Source organism: Brachyhypopomus gauderio, chromosome 6 (assembly GCF_052324685.1).
Source record: "Brachyhypopomus gauderio isolate BG-103 chromosome 6, BGAUD_0.2, whole genome shotgun sequence".
Lineage (NCBI taxonomy): Eukaryota > Metazoa > Chordata > Actinopteri > Gymnotiformes > Hypopomidae > Brachyhypopomus > Brachyhypopomus gauderio.
The window spans coordinates 16,761,961-16,784,645 of record NC_135216.1 but is presented as its reverse complement, the minus strand read 5'-3'; positions in this window follow the sequence as shown (position 1 = coordinate 16,784,645).

Sequence of the window (22,685 nt, the reverse complement as noted above, 5' to 3'; positions counted from 1 at the left end):
GGAGGTCTTTGATAAGAATCAAATATATATCAGAAACATAAGAAACCTAAGCATAAGAAAAATATATAAGAAACCCTTTATCTGCAATTACTTCATCTCCTGGTTCAAGTAGGCTCAGAATGCCAGACTCTTTGGTAATTTCTTTATTTGAGATGGAGCCTGTGTACAGGTTGCTGACTAGACTAATTGACCCAAAAGGAGTAATACCAATCTGTGACTTTAGTGTGGTGGTACCTTTATAATGGGAGTATGTGACAGTGTTAAGAACCTTTGAGCTTGCAGTTTGGATGTAGATCTCTGTACAGTCTAGTATCACTCATGTTTTGGGGAGTGTCTGTTTAAAGGAGGGTGGCATCAGTTCATCTACAGCCACTCTACTTGGCCATTTTGGTAACGTACCAAGCATAAAGTACATGTAATTGCACCATGTTACACAAACCCTGCTAACTGTTGCTTGTGATACATTAAACCGTACAGCTAAATCCACAGCAAAAAATCCCTGCCGTGCACGACAAAGGAACAGAAAGAACTGGTCAAACAGGCATAGGTGTTGAGCAGTGAAGCTGGATTTTACACTGTCTTGTTCTGTAGAATTCAGCCTTTGCATTTGACTCCATCTAACCATAGACTCAGCTGTGGGTTTTAGAGCTAGGAAAACAGCTTTTAGTGTGTCAATCTTTAAATCCAGTGTAAAACGTGATCAGTTTAGGCTCACACTGGAAGCGTTGTAGATGAAACTGCTCACTCTCGAGGTTTCATTTTTCTTCCTCCAGATGGGCAATCTCCGTCTTTGCTGAATCAGAATCAGGTTTATTATGTGTGTTCGCACACACAAGGAATTTGTTTCCGGCTGTTCATGTCTCCCATGCGCTAACAGTTTCCAGATATTTTACATATAACTTACACAGTACACAATATACAGAAAACAACGGTACACGGTATACATAGTCTAAAGGCATTACAGTGTACTTTAAAGTAGTCACATAATAATATGAAAACCGTATACATATTAAATAGTAGTGCAACAATAGCAGTGTGAGCATGAATTATCATGAATAAGGTACAATAGTGCAGTGATTTTAGAATAGGAGTGATAATAGTTGTTTATGGTGTATATGATCTTGGTGATGGGTGTCTGGTGATCAGCTGTTGATGAAGGTGATGGCCTGAGGGTAGAAGCTGTTCTTGTGTCCGACAATCTTAGTGGACAGCGTTCTGTTGCGTCTGCCAGATCGGAGGAGCTGAAACATGTGGTGACCCGGGTGTGAGGAGTCTGTGATGATTTTCTCTGCCCGTTTCCTGGTTCTTGAGCAGTACAAGTCCTGAATGGAGGGCAGAGGAGCACCGATGACTTTCTCAGCAGTCCGCACTGTTTTCTGTCTGTTCCTATCCTGCTTTGTGGCTGCTCCAAACCACACTGATGGATGTGCACAGGATGGACTCAATGACTGCAGTGTAGAACTGGATCAGCAGCTCTTGAGGCAGATCCAACTTCCTCAGCTGGGCCTTTTTGAGGATGGAGGTGATATTGGGCCCCCACTTCAGGTCATGTGAGATGGTGGTGCCCAGGAACCTGAAGGTCTCTACAGTAGACACGGGGCTGTTGAAGATTGTGAGGGGCAGCAGTGCTGGGGGGTGTCTCCTGAAGTCCACTCTCATCTCTACAGTCTTGAGCGTGTTCAGCTCCAGGTTGTTCTGACTGCACCAGAACATCAGACGTTCAACTTCCTGTCTGTATGCAGACTCGTCGTCATCCTGGATGAGTCCGATGACTGTAGTGTCATCAGCAAACTTCAGGAGTTTAACAGACGGGTCGTTAGATGTGCAGTCATTAGTGTAGACAGAAAAGAGAAGTGGGGAGAGCACACATCCCTGAGGAGCACCAGTGCTGATGGACTGTGTGGAGGACATGCCTTTTCCCAGCTGCACCTGCTGTTTCCTGTCTGTCAGGAAGCTGGTGATACACTGACACATGGCAGGATAGACATTGCGCTGGGAGAGCTTGGTGGACAGAATGCCTGGGATGACTGTGTTGAACGCTGAAATCAAGATACAGAATTCTTGCGTACGTCCCTGAGCAGTCCAGATGTTGCAGGATGAAATGCAGACCCATGTTGACTGCATCATCCACTGACCTGTTTTCCAGGTAGGCAAACTGCAGGCGGTCCAGCAGGTGTCCTGTGAAATTTTTCAGGTGGGCCAGCACCAGTCGTTCAAATGACTTCATGACCACAGCCGTAAGAGCAACGGGCCTGTAGTCATTCAGTCCTGTGAAGGAGGGTTTCTTGGGGACTGGGATGATGGTGGAGCATTTGAAGCAGGAGGGAACTTCACACAGCTCCAATGATCTGTTGAATATCTTTGTGAAGATTGGAGCCAGTTGTTCAGCACAGATCTTAAGGCAGGAAGGTGTCTGGGCCAGGTGCCTTCCTGGTCTTTTGTTTCTGAAACAGTCGGCTCACGTCAGCCTCACATATTGTGAGTACAGCTTGAATGGAGGTTGGGGGGGGGGATGGAGTGGGTATTGTAGGTGGTGGGGTGAATGTAGATGATGCTGTAGGGGTGTGAAGAGGTGTGAATGTGTCTCTCTCAAACCTACAATAGACGCTGTTAAGGTCACAGAGTCTTAAAGTTCTTTGATAATAATGTTATGGATTACCAGACCTTACTTCATGCACTGCAACAACTCATTACGCTTAGACCATTATTTTGTTTACAGAATCTCAGAATATCTTTATTGTCATTATACCAGGTATAACAAAATTAAGGTGCATTACTTGTGGTGTAAAGTGTTTAAAATATTTTAAATAGACTAAATTATAAATTACAGAATTTACAAGAACGTATTTAACAAATAGCTTTACAAGCAAAGGTCTCTACAAGACCAACTTGTAACAACAAGATGCAAATGGGAATGTTCAACAATTACAAGTGATTTAGTGTGCGAATAGCAGTGGGGTAAAAGCTGTTTCTCAGCCGATTGATTTTCTCTGCAGATCTCACAATCCTCTGTAGTTCTTTTCTGCATGCTGCAGTGCAACTGGAGAACCACACACAGAGTCCGTGAGTGAGGATGCTCTCTATGGTGGAACGGTAAAAGGACACCAACAGTCTCTGATTAATGTTGTTGTTCCTGAGGATCCTCAAAAAGTAGAGTCTCTGTTGTGCCTTCTTTGTAAGTTCCTTGGTGTTCACACCCCAGGATAGATCCTCCTGAATATTAATACCCAGGAAGCAAAAGTCTGTGACCCTTTCTACACAATCCTCGTTGATGGTGATGGGTTGAATGATTTCTTTTGTCTTCCTAAAATCAATGACAAGCTCCTTTGTCTTTGATGTGTTCAGACGTAGATTGTTGTCTGTGCACCACAATGACAGTCGTTCTACCTCATCCCGATAGGCTGTCTCCGGTGATAAGACCCATAATGGTAGTATCATCGGCAAACTTTACCATGGTAAAGGTCACCCGAAATTAGTTAAATCATTTGTGTTCCAGCTTGAAGAATATGAACAATAAAAATGACTGGCCTTAATTCCCAATTATAATGTGTGTGCAGGGACCCTGTTTGTATCACCATTATTTACATAATAAAGATAAAAATGTTTCAAATATTGTAATGAGTAATACAAATTAATGTAATGACAAATTAATCATTTGCAGCTCTGTACGTATCTGGTAACTCACATTTCTTTCTCATGCAGATTTGTAATGACTCTTCCTCTTCCTCATCAGTCACAAGTTGAACTAAAAATACTGACAAACATAAATAAATTACTTATGAATAAAGTGATCACAGTAGCTCCCATCTGTATAAGTCTTAAAACTGCATGTACTTACATTGGTTCCCCTTCTGTTGATGTTGCTCTTGTCCTATTGATACAAACAGGGTCCCTGTGCACACATTATAATTGGGAATTAAGGCCAGTAATTTTTATTTTTTATATTCTTCAAGATGGAACACAAATGATTTAACTAATTTCGGGCGACCTTTACCTCTGGATGTGTTCTATTGTCCTTCTGGTCTTTGGCTGACACGGCACACGGTCTTCCCACCACAGCCTCGTTTTCGTGCAGGAATTTATCAAAATGGCGACCAGCATGAAATAAACGAATAAAACGAAATCCAGGGTTGCCAACTCTCATGCATTGAGACACACGCATTTGACCGTTTTCACACGCTATCACGCCACACTTCCGATATCTCACGCCAAAAAAAAAAATCCAGTATATTTACCTCTGATCCACATCTATGATTTAATGAGTTACTAGTTCGCTCTGGCGCCAACCACCGGCGATCGATAGATCGCGATATAATACTTAATTTGTGCCTCTCGCTGCAGCCTGCAGGAAGGCGGAGTTGGACATCTAACCCCGCCCACATCCAACTCCACCCTCTTCTCAAGTCAGAAGCCACGCCCATGTTACGTCCGTGGTTCTACTGGTGAAGGACATTCAGGTTATTTTAATTAGTTTAACAGATACCAAGAAAAACACTCACATGTTATTGACCAAAATGTGTGTGTTTTCTTTATTATCCCACATGAATAATTTAAGTCTTAGTGCAATCTTTTTAGATTTTTCTTGAATAGTTTAATTGTCAGTTCTGAATATGTACAGGACAGATTGAAATTACATTACTCTCTTACCCAAAGTTACAGCAATAAAATAAATGTTAATGTAGCAGCAGTAGTTGTAAAGTTCCTTTACAACATTACCAAAACAAGGCACAGGGATAAGACACTGAACCGTCGTCAATGTCCCTGGGGTGCGTGGTGGCAACTTCATAATGTGCTTAGCCATTAGCCGGAATAATGTTCATCATGCCACTCTTGGTCTCTACAACACTGCCACATATAGAGTTGCCCATGTGTGTCACCATCTGCAAAGGTGTGCTGGGCTGCTTGAGTACACTAAACACCAACATTACCATTACACCCCTTCTCCATCATCAACATTACCAACATTACCAGTAAACAGTAAACATTACCATTTTAATTGTGTTTTACTTATAGTAGCAGGGTTGCCAACTCTCACGCATTGAGTGTAAGACACACGCATTTGACCGTCTTCTCACGGCACACATCCGATTTCTCACGCCGAAAAAAATCTAGTTTATTTACCTCTGATCCACATCTATGATTCAATGAGTTACTAGTTCGATCTGGCGCCAACCACTGGCGATCGTTCAATCGTGATATAATTTGTGTCCATTTTACACCCCGCCCGGTAACAACTTACGTTCGCCACCCAATAAATAAAAACACAAGGTACGGACGAATAATGAATAACATACGTGGAACGATACACAAAGTAAACAAGGTATGTGTAAATTAAGCGCAACGACGGGCCTCTTGAACACTTGTGAGGTATTATGCGTATTTTCAAGTGCCATTATTCTCGACCGAAGAAGTAGTGGGTTGGCGCACGAGAGCGCATTAGAGGGTGGAGTTGGATGTGGGCGGGGTTGAATGTCCAACTCCGCCTTCCTGCAGGCTGCAGCGAGAGGCTTCTCACCTCCTCCAGGTTAAAATCTAACTCCAAGCGAACGTCAAAAGTTGGCAACCCTGGAAATCACTGAATTTAACTCACACAGTCTCAGTCAGTCACTCTAACATATTTATGGTATTTTTACACATTTTTTCTCTCCCACAACGTTATTCTTTTACAGCTTCAAAAACAGGTATTATGCAAATTAGGCGATGACGCCATTTAGCGACTTTTAGGACAGCCAATAGTGACTTTCCTCACTGAGGAGTTGGCAGCGCTGCTCTTACAGACAGAGAAGAGACTTTGATGAATCCACGTACGCAGCAGTCGGTGAGTGCGGAGAGTAAAAAAGAGTATTGAGTATTAATCTTTTTACACGAGTATTGCTCAAAATCAATACCAGCGTTGGTATCGATGTTTGGATCGATCCGCCCACCTCTACCTACCATCACCATCGGACATTACAGACCCCAGGTTTCCTTATTCTCAATATCAGCATCGGGCGTTTAGTGGAGTTGCGCCTATTGTCGTGTTCGTGTTTGGAAGTGTTGGACTACTGGTTGTTGACCTGTAAGTACTTAACTTAATAAAGTTAATACGTACCACTAACACATTTTAACCAAATCTTAACCAGACTATGTTGTTTGTTACCTCACGGTAGAATCTCGTGTCTTGGCTAAGTTGGTGCAAAATTCAATGTGTTAAGTGTTTTTATAATGGACGTTCTAGCGCTAACTAACCCAGCCAGATAACGTATAGCTACTTATTTGCTACTATACGAATATAATTCTATTTGGTTCTTTTATTTAGTAGCTCACAAAACAAAACGGTTTTATTACAGTAGATTTAATGTGTGATTTAATTGATTTTATGCTGTTATATTGGATGTATTGTAATGTTACATACATTTGATTTAGTTTGGTTATTCTTTGAAGTATTTTTACGTTTATGTGAAATCATATAGGTAGATATATACGGGTGTACTTTTCCTAAGCACAATAACATTTGGTAGAATCTTTGATGCCCCCTCAGGAACTCCTTTAGAAAATGTTTACTGTGTATGGTCTCCCCACCCCCACACTGAAATGTAATTTACGTCATTGATTTCTGATTATTTTCCCATTGTTAATCGGTTTATCTTTTTGTAAATATCCTTCACACGATAGAAAATGATCTGTAAAAGAATCTAGTCTTGTAAATAGTCACCCTGCAAGATCCTTTGTCTTTTTTAAAATCAGTATCTATGTTTCAGAGCAAACAAAATAAATGACGGGAATAACATGTATTATTTGAAGCTTGCATGTTAATGTTGTCTAGTGCATGTAGTCTTGGTAAAGGTCGTAGTGATCTGTGGAATCAGCATTTGAGTTTTCAACCCATCTGTCATCTTCTCCAGTTGTTTGTACATTGTTATTTATTAGTGACAGCCAATATGAGATCAAATATACATTTTACTAAAACGGTATGTTCGTGTTTATAGGAAGTTATGCTTTAGTGCAGCCTTGTCCAAAATTCGGACCGGTGGACAATATGCGGCCTGCCAGCACAGTATAAAATGCCCTTGTACAAAAAAAGCTATTTTTATTTTTTAAACAAACACAACATATTCCGCTAGCATACATAATGTGATTTTCAAATGAAAACCACAACTTACAAAAACAAAATGTGCTAGTTATTAATTCATATGTGACTTTCAAGCAAATGCACAGCAACTTTCTAATAAATAACACTACACGTACAAATACGTAGGTACAAAAAATGTCCTTTGTGGATCATGTGACTTTTTGCACACTTTTAGCAGGAGTGCTTTCTAAAGAGGCCAACATCATTTTTACCTTCAGTCTACCTGGAAACATGGCACATTGAGTAATCGTGTGCACAGGTGAATAATCTGTGATATGTTGGTGCTGCCCATAGATTAATTCTTTGATGCACAATAATTTAAAAGATCAAATCACACTGCTGGAACTCATAAGGAGCTTCAACAGACCAAAGCAGCTCTGCAGCATCATGAGAGAGAAAGGAAGGAAAGGAACAACTTTGAAAATAAAGTTGATGAATCCTACAAAATAAAAGTCCCTATAGACTGGCGCATAGAGTGACACTGAACCAAACAGAGAGAGACACATCACAACATAGACAGATGTTTTCATTTTAGTGAAGTACTAGCACTGTCTCCTGATGGTCTTTTGCATGAATGTCTTTACAATTATGCAGAGCCCAAATTGTTCTTTTTTATGATTGTTTCATCTTCATCTCACAATGAATTTGCCTTTTTCCTCTAGGAATTAATGCTGTCCACTTTCCTCAACACGTAAACACATTTACCTGTGAGGGGTATGTCAGACTGCTGAAATCAGTAAACATGGAAAAGAAGAAAATCTACAACTGCTCAGAGTGTGGGAAGAGTTTTACTACAAAGAGTAGTCTTCAACTGCACCAGCGCATTCACACAGGAGAGAAGCCATATCACTGCTCAGAGTGTGGGAAGAGTTTTACTACACAGGGAAATCTCCAGCAACACCAGCGCATTCACACAGGAGAAAAGCCATATCACTGCTCAGAGTGTGGGAAGAGTTTTACTACGAAGAGAAGTCTTCAACTGCACCAGCGCATTCACACAGGAGAGAAGCCATGTCACTGCTCAGAGTGTGGGAAGAGTTTTACTATACAGAGTAGTCTTCAATTGCACCAGCGCATTCACACAAGTGAGAAGCCATATCACTGCTCAGAGTGTGGGAAGAGTTTTACTACAAAGAGTCACCTCAATGAACACCTGCGCATTCACACAGGAGAGAAGCCATATCACTGCTCACAGTGTGGGAAGAGTTTTACTAAACAGGGAAATCTCCAGCAACACCAGCGCATTCACACAGGAGAGAAGCCATATCACTGTTCAGAGTGTGGGAAGAGTTTTACTACAAAGAGAAGTCTTCAACTGCACCAGCACATTCACGCAGAAGAGAAGCCATATCACTGCTCAGAGTGTGGGAAAAGTTTTACTGCACAGAGTAGTCTTCAACTGCACCAGCGCATTCACACAAGTGAGAAGCCATATCACTGCTCAGAGTGTGGGAAGAGTTTTATTACACAGGGAAATCTCCGGCAACACCAGCGCATTCACACAGGAGAGAAGCCATATCACTGCTCGGAGTGTGGGAAGAGTTTTACTACACAGAGAAGTCTTCAACTGCACCAGCACATTCACACAGGAGAGAAGCCATATCACTGTTCAGAGTGTGGGAAGAGTTTTACTACAAAGAGGGTTCTTCAACTGCACCAGTACATTCACACAGGAGAGAAGCCATATCACTGCTCAGAGTGTGGGAAGAGTTTTATTACACAGAGAAATCTCCGGCAACACCAGCGCATTCACACAGGAGAGAAGCCATATCACTGCTCAGAGTGTGGGAAGAGTTTTACTACACAGGGAAGTCTCCAGCAACACCAGCGCATTCACACAGGAGAAAAGCCATATCACTGCTCAGAGTGTGGGAAGAGTTTTACTCAACGGAGTAATCTTCGTCAGCACCAGCGCATTCACACAGGAGAGAAGCCATATCACTGCTCAGAGTGTGGGAAGAGTTTTACTACACAGAGTTATCTTAACGCACACCAGCGCATTCACACAGGAGAGAAGCCATATCACTGCTCAGAGTGTGGGAAAAGTTTTACTACACAGAGTAGTCTTCAACTGCACCTGCGCATTCACACAGGAATGAAGCCATAACACTGCTCAGTGTGGGGAAGTCTGATGCTTCTAGCTCCAGTTCTAGCTAACTGTAAATTTTCTGTTTACTGCACTGTATTAGTACAGAATGAAGCATGTCGGACAGACTACGTTTGATCTGCAGTAAACAGTAGTGGGAGACTCTGAGCACAGACGTTTGAACGTTTCCTCATCAGTCATGAATGATTTTAGTTTCCTTATGTTTTCACTCTCCATGGCCAGCAGGCTAACTGGTGTATTCACATGCATCAGTGTCCCTGCTTGGTTAAGAATGATGTCAGTTTGTTAGTGTAAATGTGGATTGGCACATAAGAGATAGTACTGTAGTTGGTCTCTTGGTCAAACAATAAGATTGACACGGCAGGGATAGACATGACAGTGCTTCCTCCTCAAAGCGCATACAAAACACCCGAACACAGGGGTGTGACTGAACAGACTAAAAAGTGATACATGATTGACAGGGAGGCAGGGCTAGACATGACACCCTCCTTAAAATCTCAGCATCACCTCTATTCCGTGACCTACAGAAAGCATGGACTACGCTTGCTACACTTACAAGTTTCTGTGTGTTTTGGATTCCTGTAAAATATTAGGCTTTATATTTCAATTTAATTAGTTTTAATATGTGACAAAAGCTGGACTGGCGACCTGCCCATGGTGTACCCTGCCTTCGCCTGGAGTTGCTGGGATTGGCTCCAGCCCCCCTGTGACCCCGACTAGTGGGATTAAGCCGTTCGGATGATGGATGGATGGATGGATGGATGTGACAAAAGCTGATGTGAAATGTGCTTAAATGTTTTAACTGGGACTCCATGGAAACCATGGTGGTGTTTTTGCCTCTTCTGAAAGTCTGTAAATGCTCTAGAAACAGATTAAAAGCAATACTACACAAACGGACCTTTTAGTGTTTAGTTTTTCCTTTTGTTATACTCACATTGTGACACGCTTGAATGTCTTGAACATATAACAATCAAAACATTACTTGGTATCAACTAATACACTGAATTAAATACCACTGTATTTATACAGTATGAATTGCACTGTATTGTAATTGCATAATGATACTTCCCCTGTAATCCATCTTTGAGGTTTGACTGCAACATAATTCCAAGTACTTTGGCTTTTTCTTCTCCTCGAGAGGCTCTAACTTGAAGATCTTCTTGGAGTTTATTTTTGGAGGGTTCAAACTTGTAGCAATCTTTTGACTTCACTCCAACTCCGCTGGATTTTCTCCAGCTCATTTTATTTTGCCCTGTGACTATATAACCATTTTTAGGGGCATGATCATAGTAGAGATGTTTGGTCAGGTGTGTAAAAAGTACTGTTTGCTTTTTTGTATTGGAATAGGATTTCATGAGATCTTCAGAAACAGCTATTTTAACACAATAAAGGCATTTTTATAATTTTAGTAAATTTTAAAATGTCTCAAATTCAAAAGTACCCTTCATGGTGTTACGGGTCACCACTGACCCGGCATAGAATACTTGCTGTTGCTCCCATCACATAAAAGGTGTGACTCACCGCACACACCCAAACACCCACCCACACAAACGCACACCCATCCACACTCCCACACACACACACCCAAATACCGACCCACACACACCCATCCACACTCCCACACACACCCAAATATCAACCCACCCACACACACCAATCCACACACCCAACCACCCACCCACACACACCATTCCACACTCCCACACACATACACACACCCACCCACCACACCACACGCATATACCCACACACATACACCTACCAAACACACACACACACCCTACCCAAGCCCTCTCCATCTGGAATACAAACTTTCCCACAGAATATTGATACATACGTACACACACAAACCCCCACACACACCCAACCACCCACCCACCCACACACCAATCCACCCTCCCACACACACACACCCACACACACCCAAATACCAACCCACCCACACACACCCATCCACACTCCCACACACAAACCCCCACACACACCCAAATATCAACCCACACACACACCCAACCACCCACCCACACACACCATTCCACACTCCCACACACATACACCTACCAAACACACACACACCCTACCCAAGCCTTCTCTATCTGGAATACAAACTTTCCCACAGAATATTGATACATACGTACACACACACACAAACCCCTAACACACCCAACCACCCACCCACCCACACACCAATCCACACTCCCACACACATACACCCACACCCACCACATACATATACCCACACACATACACCTACCACACACACACCCCAATCCACACTCCCATACACCCACCACACCACATACATATACCCACACACATACATCTACCACACACACACAGACACACCCTACCCTTGCCCTCTCCATCTGGAACACAAACTTTTCTGCAGAATATTGCACACACGTGCACACATACAAAATTTTGTTTTTCAATGTTTATAGCTTACACACACAAACAATTGTTCTGGTCATTGTTCTGGTCATTGTTCTGGGCATTGTTATGGTCATCTTTATGGTCATTGTTCTGGACATTGTTCTGGTAATTGTTCTGGGCATTGTTCTTGTCATTGTTCTGGGTATTGTTATGGTCATTGTTATAGTCATTGTTCTGGTAATTGTTATGGGCATTGTTCTGGGCATTGTTATGGTCATTGTTATGGTAATTGTTCTGGGCATTGTTCTGGTAATTGTTCTGGGCATTGTTCTGGTAATTGTTATGGGCATTGTTCTGGGCATTGTTATGGTTTTACAGGGTTCAATCTATAGTTTAATTTTCAAATTTGCACTTGATAAGTCTGTGTAAAAAGTAGTGGATGAATGACAGGCTATCGTCCATCTGACGTCTAGGGTTTGATACACACAAACCCCGCCCCCCACCCCCCGGCCCGGTCAACGATCGGCACACATGGAGCCAAAAAAATGAAACCCTGAAATTGAAAACTGTGGTTACATGGATTTAAACACATACTAAGTTAGCTATGAGGTGAGAAACAAGAATTTTCAGGCCAATTTAATTCGGGTCCGTGTCGACCCGAGACACCAAGAACTGTTTACCCCATCTAACATAAGATAAGGGTTAAAGCACCGCGAGACACAGTTCGATGATTCCAACAAGCACTTGGGAGGTGGATGAGAGAGAGAGAGAGAGAGAGAGAGAAGGATTGGATGGGAGGCACAGCGGCCTCACTTGAAATCCGTCAGCTCACCCACGGCAAGGAAGATAAAACTCCAGGGAAATAGTCTGATCGGAGCAACGAGCCGGTTATCCTGTGCCGGATCACCCTCAGAACAAACAATCCGAAACCCTCGGCGTGCACGCCAGGCAACTCCAGTGATTAGCTCCCTAGAATGGAATCCCGCACGTTCAAACCATGCCGTCCACCTCCATAGCTCCTCTCTTTCCTCCTTCCTTATTTGTGTCCGTTCCTCACTTCCAATTCAGCGATTTTCCCGTGACGTCGTGAATGAGGTGATGAGGGCTTAATGACGTGGAAGGGATAAAGCGATGCGATACCTTAATTGTCGTATCGACTAAACCATCACCCCAACCCGTAAAACCCAAAACAAAATAAAACCATTAACCGTAGTCGACCTATTGTGTGCATGTCACAGATCCCCCCCCCCCAGCCAGCGGCATAGCAGGGCCATAATAGGGTTTAAGGTCAATCACATTATTGTTATCCGTCCTCTCCTTCTCGGAACCCCATCTCACTCTGTAATTATTCGGGCCTAATTGCTTCACAACCTGAGCTGGTCCTTTCCACTTGGACGCAAGTTTGGCTGAGAACTTGGCAGCTGCATTAGACAGAGGGTGTGTCTTGATCCAAACCAGATCACCAACTGCAAACTGTACACATCTGCGTCTAACATTGTAATATCTGGCTTGTCTGGCTCTAGCTACACCCAGATGCCTTTCTACCTCCTTACGCAAACTTGTGTGGTCATGTAAAGTGTTGTAGGCTGCAGTGTATGGTGTAGGAGCTACAGCAATGAGGCGTTCGAATGGGCCCTTTATGGAGCGCCCCAAGGCTAACACCGCAGGCTGCACACCAGTTGACTCATGAACAGCCGTATTGATGGATAGGTGAAACTCGGGTAACCACTGGTCCAAATCCTGGTGATGTTTACCCACAAAGGAGGCAATCATGGTCTTCAGGGTTCTATTTACCCTTTCAGTCAGGTTTGTCTGGGGATGATACGCTGTGGTCATCTTTTGAGTAACACCCCATGCTTCACACAACTTTGCCATCATTTCACTGGTCCACTGCGGTCCTCTGTCTGACACAATGAACGCAGGGACACACCAGCGGGTGAATATTTTGTCTTTGAGGATCCTGCAAACACGTGGAGTCTACAATTCCACTCATTTGGATCCATAATCTACACTAACCATTAACATGGTGTTCCGAGCTCGACTCATCGGAAAAGGACCCATAAAATCCACTCTGATCATCTCCCCCGGTTGACTAACTTCGGTTTGCTGTATGAAACCCGCGTGGTTTAACGTTCGGGCTTTTATATTGTTGGCATATTTGACATTCCTTCACGTACTTCCACACATCTTTGCGCGTACTTGGCCACCAAGCTACCTCCAGAATCCTTCTGAGGGTCTTCATTCTCCCTAAGTGACCTCCAAAAAGACTACTGTGAAAGTAGTCCAAGAACTGGTTCGACATTTGTTCTGGGACTACTAATTGATGGTTGTTCCCACCAAATTTGGAAGGTACTACCCGGTAGAGAACACCTTGTTGCACTAGATATTGCACACGCCCCGTCTTGGTACTTGTGAAGGTGTCCCTTACCTGGTCACATACCATGCTACCTTTCTGTGCAGCGTCAATGTCTGAGAGAGTACAGGGAAGATCACACCAGTATGCTGCAGCTATGCAGATGCTGGCTTCTGTGGTAGATGTGGCCCTAGACAGTGCATCCGGTACTACATTGCAACACCCTTTCCTGTAGTGGACACGGAAGTCAAAAGCCTGGAGTCTAAGTGTCCACCTTGTTAATCTGGACACTGGCTTTGGAGAGTTGAAGGCCCACGTAAGTGCACTGTGGTCTGTGAAGACATCAAACACTGTGCCCTCGAGGTAATGTCTCCATTTTTCCACAGCCCATACTACCACGAGACACTCCTTTTCGGTTGTGGAGTATCTCAATTCTGCACCTCTGAGTGCTCTTGAGGCATAGGCTATGACCTTTTCTTCCCCCTTTATCTCCTGGGTAAGCACAGCTCCCAATCCAACGTCACTAGCATCAGTTTGGACTTGGAACGTGATGTCCCGCTGGGGTTGGGCCAACACCGGAGGAGATTGGAGAGCCGCTTTTAGTTTCAGGAATGATTGCTGGCACTCTTCTGTCCATTCCCAACTAACACCTTTCTTTTTTAAGTGGTTCAGTGGGGTAGATACGTCAGCTAGATGGGGAATGAACTTGTGATACCACCCCTAAACCTAAAAATCTTTGAAGACTCTTCAGATCCGTAGGGGTTCAGTATTGATGGATGGCAGCAACCTTCTCTGGATCCACTTCCACCCCTTGACCAGATATCACATGCCCAAGAAAGGCAAGCCGGGTTTGAAAAAGGCGGCATTTCTTCACATTCAGCGTCAACCGGGCTTGCTCTAATTTACCAAAGACAGCGTCTAAGTGTTGGAGATGTTCCTCTGGCGTACGGGAAAAAATAATGATGTCGTCAATAAAGACAAAGCATATCCTTCCTTTCAATTCTCCTAACACCTGTTCCATGAGTCGCTGAAAAGTGGCGCCAGCATTACGCAACCCGAATGGCATAGTTTTGAAATGATATAATCCGAATGGGGTAATCACTGCTGTCTTCATCTTGCTGTTTTCATCCATCATCACTTGCCAATAGCCGCTCTGAAGGTCTAACGTGCTAAAAAAAGCGGCACCTTGCATGGACTCCAATATCTCATGCACTAAAGGCATTGGATAGGCATCGTGCAGAGTTTTGGCATTCAGACCCCTGTAGTCGACACAAAACCGGAAGGTGCCCTCAGGTTTAGGAACTAAAACTACTGGTGCTGCCCATGAGGAAGCTGATGGCTCAATGATACCATCTTTTAGCATCTTCTGGACGTGTTCTTTAATTACTTCCTGTTAATGGACTGAAGTGCGGTATGCTCTCTTTCTCAGCGGATTTTCGTCCGTGGTGATGATTTGATGTGAAACCATCTTAGTGGCACCCAGTCGGTTAGTCCATACAGTGGGCCACCTCCTCAGGAGTGCCCGCACATTTTCAGGTTGTGCTGTAATAATATCTTCATTAATCCTCCTTCCTTCAGAGGCCATATAGAAATTAATCCTGCCCCATACATTGGACCACCGGAGTGCGCCTCTTGTTTTTGCCAGGAACTGGTGTTTCTTACCATTAGACATGATGTAACTGCCTAAATGCGGTTGAAGGGTCATCTTGCTTAATACGAGGAAATCTAAACCTAGCAACACAGGCATATACAGACGTTCATCTGGCAACACGTACGCATCAATTTTGTACGCTACTTCATGGAGATTAAAGATGAGCGTACATTTGCCCACTGCTTTGCTCTCTTGTCCATCAGCCATAATAAACACCTGATTTCCACAGGGCAACAACATCTCATGTTCTCTGGATAGCCCTCTCCACAAGCTTTCCTGGATGAGGGTGTAAGTGCTGGCCTTATCCACTACTGCATCTCCCTCAGCTCCCCGGACCTGCACGGGCACAGTAAGGAGAGTAGGTCTTACTTCCACTGTGGCCAGTGTTCCATCATTTGCTCCCTTCTCGCTGGTCTTTTTTTGTTGTCTTTTCGCAGAGCGCTCAGTAGAGTTGACATTCTGCACCCGGGTCTAGTAATCCTTAGAAGAGGCCCAATCTTTCTCAACCATAGAGCCCGTCTTCACCAATTGGTCTACTGTGGTCACCGTGCCTCTCAGGCTGCTGGCTAGACAAGGATTACAGGCATTGAGGATACGTTGTACCATCTCCTCCTCAGCCATCTCAGGTTGCCACTTCAGACAAAGAGCACGATAGTCATATGCAAAATCCCTGAGTCGCTGATTAGGAGCTTGCACCATAGCATGTAGCTGTTCTTCTATTTCAACAGAGTAATCCTCTGACAGGAATGCTTCTATAAAAACTGCTTTAAACATGCTCCAGTTTTTAACTTTATTTTTGGTAGCCAACCACCAGCTTCGGGTGGAGCCTTACAGTACGGCATTAAGTGTACCTAATAACTCCATATCACTCAGGGGCCGCAAGGATAAAAAGTTCTCACATTGCTCACACATTGCGATACCTTAATTTTTGTATCGACTAAACCATCACCCCAACCCACAAAACCCAAAACAAAATAAAACCATTAACCGGAGTCGACCTATTGTGTGCATGTCACAGAGCAAAGTGTAACATGTTGGGAGATTATCTATATTATCTATATCTGGAAACATCTAAAAACTGACGTTATGGGTGTTATCTCTTGAGACAGTGTGATTTGGCAGGTGTCAGTGTGATAAATGAAAGGCGGTACAAAGCCGATGACTTCCGACGGCTTGTAGTCACACGCAGTGGCAGGAGAGGCTTGCTGGTGGATAACTGATGCTGCGGCTTTTATTTCTATGTTGATCGTCACTAAATCTTGTCTAAAGATCTTTCTTTTTTATTTTCCTCACTACTGGTTACAGGCTAAAGTCAAAGTCAAATTTATTTATGTAGCGCTTTTCACAACACACGTTGTCACAAAGCAGGGGTACTCAACTAAATTTGTCCGCGGTCCAATTTTGGCAGATACCTGTGACCTGAGGTCCGGTGCGGCGGGGGTGGCGAACCTAAGTTTTTGAGTGGGGGGGGGGTGGCGAATGTAAGTTGTTGAGCAGGGGGTGGCGGCGAACGTAAGTTGTTGAGCGGGGGTGGCAAACGTAACACTCGTGACGGAGTGTTTTTTCAATAGCCCTAAAATAAATGCTCCGGGTTTTTTTTGGGTCCGTATCCAGTTAATCAGGAATGAGATTAGGTCCGGACAGGACTGCGGTCCGCCAGTTAAGTACCCCTGCTAATGAGCAAGCCAAAGGCGACAGTGGTGAGGAAAAACTCCCTATGGGTGGGGATTAGGAAGAAACCTCGGGAGGACCAAGACTCAAAAGGGAACCCATCCTCCATTGAGCGGCCTGTTAGCACAAGTCCGTGGTCACAGGGTGGTTCCACAGTTCCACAGCAACAGTCAAGGCTCCTGTTCCCCAGCAAAGCAGCCTCAGTCCCCTCGGTGCAGGTGGTAGGCCTCAGGCAGGAGCCAGCACCAGCACAACCCTCCGTGGCAACGGCACATCCAACCCTGGCATCAGCACATCCCCTGGCAAGCCAGACCATCCCCCTGGTGCCTGTATCCAATTGTCTTGGGTAGAGGCATGCAAGAAGATGGACAATACAGACTGAATATTAGCTGGGGAATATTACCTGAAGGCTTTATTAAATAGGTGATTCTAGATTTAAAAATTGGAACTGTGTCAGAATCTCGGATTGGAGCTGGAAGGCTATTCCATAATTGAGGGGCTTTAAAGGAGAAAGCTCTGCCTCCGGCTGTAGTCTTACAAATTTTTGGAACTAGGAGAAATCCAGCATTTTGGGAGCGCAAAGGGCAAGATGGGTTGTAGTAAGCAATGCGTTCACTCAGATATTGTGGGACAAGACCATTTAATGCCTTATAGGTTAACAGAAGAATTGTAAATTCAATGCGATATTTAATCGGAAGCCAGTGCAATGCCGCAAGAGTGGGACTAATATGATCGAATTTCCTAGCCTTAGTTAGGACTCTAGCTGCAGCATTTTGTACAAGTTGTAGATTCTTTATGGACTGTTTAGAGCATCCAATTAGAAGACTATGTGTCTCAGCTTGGCGATATTACGTAAATTGAAAAAGGCAGCCTTAGTGACATTGCATATATGTGTGTTAAATGAAAGATCCAAATCAATAGTAACACCTAAACTTTTTGCAGTAGATTTAGGTGTTACTGAAAAACCATCTAGGGTAAGGGGAATATCAGCCCAATTGCTTCTAGCAATTTGGGGGCTCAAGGCGAATTTAGCTAGGGGGCCCATCAACATTAATATGCGAGAAATAAGTTAGCTATTCAGGGGGCCCCTACAGTGGGCTGCAGTGAGAGGGGCCCAAGGCAGTTGCCTGGCCACACCTCTATGCAAAGACCACCTCTGCTTCTAGCAGCTTTAGGCCCAAGAATCAGCACCTCAGTCTTATCAGAATTTAGTTGAAGAAAATTAGACTCCATCCAGTTTTTAATGTCCTGGATGCAGTTCTCAATCTTAAGAGTTGTAGTGATATCATCTGGATTAGAAGATATATACAATCTAGATTAGGGGTGTATTCAACTAAGGATTTTCATAGTCAAATCTGATTCGTCAGATTTTCCCTTTAGTCGACTAATAGTCGAATCAGGGTTTTTTTTTAAGAGCACCTTAAACGGGATCCCGTTCTCATTCAGGACTTTTTTCCACTTCAAAGTAAAAACCTAAAACACTCAGATAAATGAATAAACATGGTAGGTTGGTTTTATTCAGCTTTTATTTATTACTTATTTATTTTTTAATGAAACGTTAGAGAACATTAACCGTCAGTGCGCAGTGCGCATAGCGAACTGTCAGACAGGCACTGTGCAAAATGTCAAAAATATTTTAAATAAAATATGCCTGCCTGAAAATATATATAAAACATTTCCACACAACAGCAAACAAATTATAAGGAAAGGTTCAAGTAACGGGGTTTAAAAGCAAACAACAAAAAATGTTTATAGGATTACTTGCAGAGATGCACCGCGACGAGACGACAAACAGCTGAACTGTTTTTTTCGCCTTACGCGTTTTAAATGGTATGCCATGTTGGTTGTGTGACGCGCGGGCAGGGCGAAGGACGAGACACGGGAATCCTTGCTTTCCAGGCAGATGTCACTTTAATAACAAAGAGACAGGCAATAGCGCACAAGCAACACACACGATTCACACAACGTGCAGACTTAGACAACGACGAGCACAGGACACTGCGCGAGTGCACATTAAATAGACAGACCACATTAGCCCCATGTGATTACGAGACGATTCACAGGTGAGACACATTATTCACACAACATAGCCTTCACCACAGAGTTCCGCAGATGCAGACAAAGCACGTGGACAACGTTTACACACGCCCAAAAGGGAGGGTCCGGGGTCCTCAACGTGACAGACGCCCCCTCCAAGGGCACTACCCGTCCCGGGGTGCCAACAGGACCGAGTGCCCCGAACCCACGACGATGGGCGGATCCGACGCGCTCAGTCCTGCGTCTGGGAGGTGACCGCCCTCGGGGAAGCGTCCGCCACGGACCGCCTAGAACACCCTCCCTGGGAACACAGGGGAAAAGACGTTAGACAACGGCACGGTTACAAAAACACAAACAGGCACGCTTACACACATAGACACAAACGGGAAGAGGGGGTTAGGTACACATACGGGTAGACTTACGAACACAGGCGCACACACACACATGAAACAGGCGCCAGGCTGCGCGCCAGAAGGAGAGCGATGAGGGGAGTGAGATCGGGAGCCACTGGTGCTGCAGGCGCTGCGGTGGGCGGTGCTCCTCCTGCCCTTGCTGCAAACCCTCCACCGGGCGCAGCACGGCTGGCCGACGTGCCAGGTGCAGCGCGGTTGGCCGACGCGCCAGGTGCAGCGTGGTTGGCCGACGCACCAGGTGCAGCGCGGTTGGTCCCACCCCTCGGTGGGCCGTAGGGCATTCGCCCTTCTCCTCTCGATCGCCCCCTGGAGCCGGCAGTGTGGTCTTCTTCCTCCGTCTCCATCGCCTCACTGCCAAGGCTCCAGCTCATGGGCTGTTCCGGGCTGCCACCCCGGGAGCAGTCCATCCGTTCTCCTCCGGAGCAATCGGAGGATGGGGTCCATCTCCCTTTCACCGTTCCCCCAGAACACTCAGAGGGGGGCGGACTGCCCTCCTCCTCCGAGTCTAGTGCGCTGTCCGTGCACTCGGAAACGCCTGAGCGCACGGACAGAGGACGATCGTCTTCCTCAGGTTCCTCCTCCTTCCCGTAGTCAGCGGGGTCGGCTGAGCATTTAGAGGGCGGGTAGTCCTCCTCCTCGTCCCCTTCCTCCTCCTCTATGACAGAAGAGGGGTTTACGGGCGGAGGGAGGTAGTCCTCCTCATCGGACTCCTCCTCCTCTTCTTTCCCGTAGTTGACGGTAGAGACGTCATCTAACAACGGAGGATAGCCGTCTTCCTCTGACTCCTCCTCCCTACCGTAGTTGACGGTGGAGGCGTCGCATAAAGATGGAGGGTAGCCGTCTTCCTCGTCTTCCAGCTCCTCCTCCTCGCCTGGGGAGTCCCCCTCACCAAACTTGCTCTCGGGGGTCTTCTCCACCCCACAGAGCGCAAAGGAGCCTGCCCGCAGGGGTGAGGGCTCCCTGGATGTAGAGGGGTTGTACTCCCTCCAAAGCCGCACCGCCTCCTGGCGGAGCTTCTCCGCCGCCTCGGGGTCGTGGTGCACCCGCGCCTGTCGCAGCAGGGACGCACAGACTGGGTCTGTCTCCAGCTGCTCCTGCGTGGGTCCGATCTTGTGGCCCGGGGAGGAGTCCCCCTCGAGCTCGCCCTTTGGTGTCGTCCCTGTCCCGTATAGCTCGGGGACGTTAACCTGTATGGGCGAGAGCTCCCGTGGAGGCGCGGAGTGTCTCTCTTGCCACACCCGCCCCGCTGTCTTGCGGTACTCCTCCGCCAACTCTGGTATGGAGGTCTCTGGTCGGCTCGTCGTTCTGTGACGCGCGGGCAGGGCGAAGGACGAGACACGGGAATCCTTGCTTTCCAGGCAGACGTCACTTTAATAACAAAGAGATTGCGCAATAGCGCACAAGCAACACACACGATTCACACAACGTGCAGACTTAGACAACGACGAGCACAGGACACTGCGCGAGTGCACATTAAATAGACAGACCACATTAGCCCCATGTGATTACGAGACGATTCACAGGTGAGACACATTATTCACACAACATAGCCTTCACCACAGAGTTCCGCAGACGCAGACAAAGCACGTGGACAACGTTTACACACGCCCAAAAGGGAGGGGCCGGGGTCCTCAACGTGACAGGTTGTTGTCGTGCGAAATAAAAGACGTTGATGACATAACTTGCACTTTACTTTATTTGATTCATCTTTATCTTTTTCAAAAGACTTTTGAAGTTTTTTTTGTAGACATTATAATCTCGGCAGACACTGATCCTGTAGCGTGTTCAGCTCCGCTCGTTTGGATTGTGCAACTGCAGGGTGTGATTTATTAATGTGTAGTAAGGAAGATGCCTATTGTTAATGCGCACACATCATTTAAAAACATTTATTAACAGAAATTAGGATGATTTTATTTGACAAAAGGCTATATATAACGAAAACAAAGACATTTAATGTAACAACTAATGCTTAGCAGCGTCCTTGGGCACCCCCATGCAGTTAGAATGGTACATTCGACTATGACATTCATAGTCGACTAGGGAGTATAGTCGACTATAGTCGAATCAGCGACTATTGCAGGTCACCCCTAATCTAGATATATATCATCTGCGTAGCAATGGAAGCTAATACCATGCCTACGAATGATGGTGCCCAGTGGTAGCATATATAATGAGAATAATATGGGGCCCAGTACAGATTCTTGTGGGCAGTGATGTCAGTAACGCGTTACTTAGTAACGCGGGTACTATAATCTTACCACTTTTTTCGGCAACGAGTAATATAACGCGCTACTATTTCCAGTCCAGTAATCAGATTAAAGTTACTTATCCAAGTAACTGTGTGTTACTATTTTTATTTTCCCTAATTATTATACATATATTTGCTTTCTTCTTGGCTCAGTTCTACTTTTGCGTCTGACCGTAGCGCTCGATTCCGCACGCTGCGCGCGAACCTGTGAGAGCGCGAGCACGTTTTACAAGTAATTTTTTGCAGTGTCCTCCCGTAACGATATGTGATAGTATAAAGACATACCCCTCAAAAACAGGGATATGCACGCGCCAGGGTTGCGTTATCAATAAAGTTTCCCTCCTCAGGATTTTTGGATTAAGCAGTTTCTGCATCGGTTACCGAACCTGCTTCAATACATTGTTACTGTTATAAATGCACTTCCAATAAAGTGAGTATTGGAAAAATTTATTTTGCTGCTGAATGTAACTACTAAAGCAACTTTTAATCTAACGTAGTTACTTTTAAAATCAAGTAATCAGTAACGTAACTAAGTTACTTTTAAAAGGAGTAATCAGTAATCGGATTACTTTTTCAAGGTAACTAAGCCATCACTGCTTATGGGACACCATACTTTACCTTAGAATGCTCTGAGCATTCGTTATTTACTAGTACAAATTGGTAACGATCTGTCAGGTAAGACCTGAACCAGGAGAGTGCTTGACCTCTTATGCCAATGAGT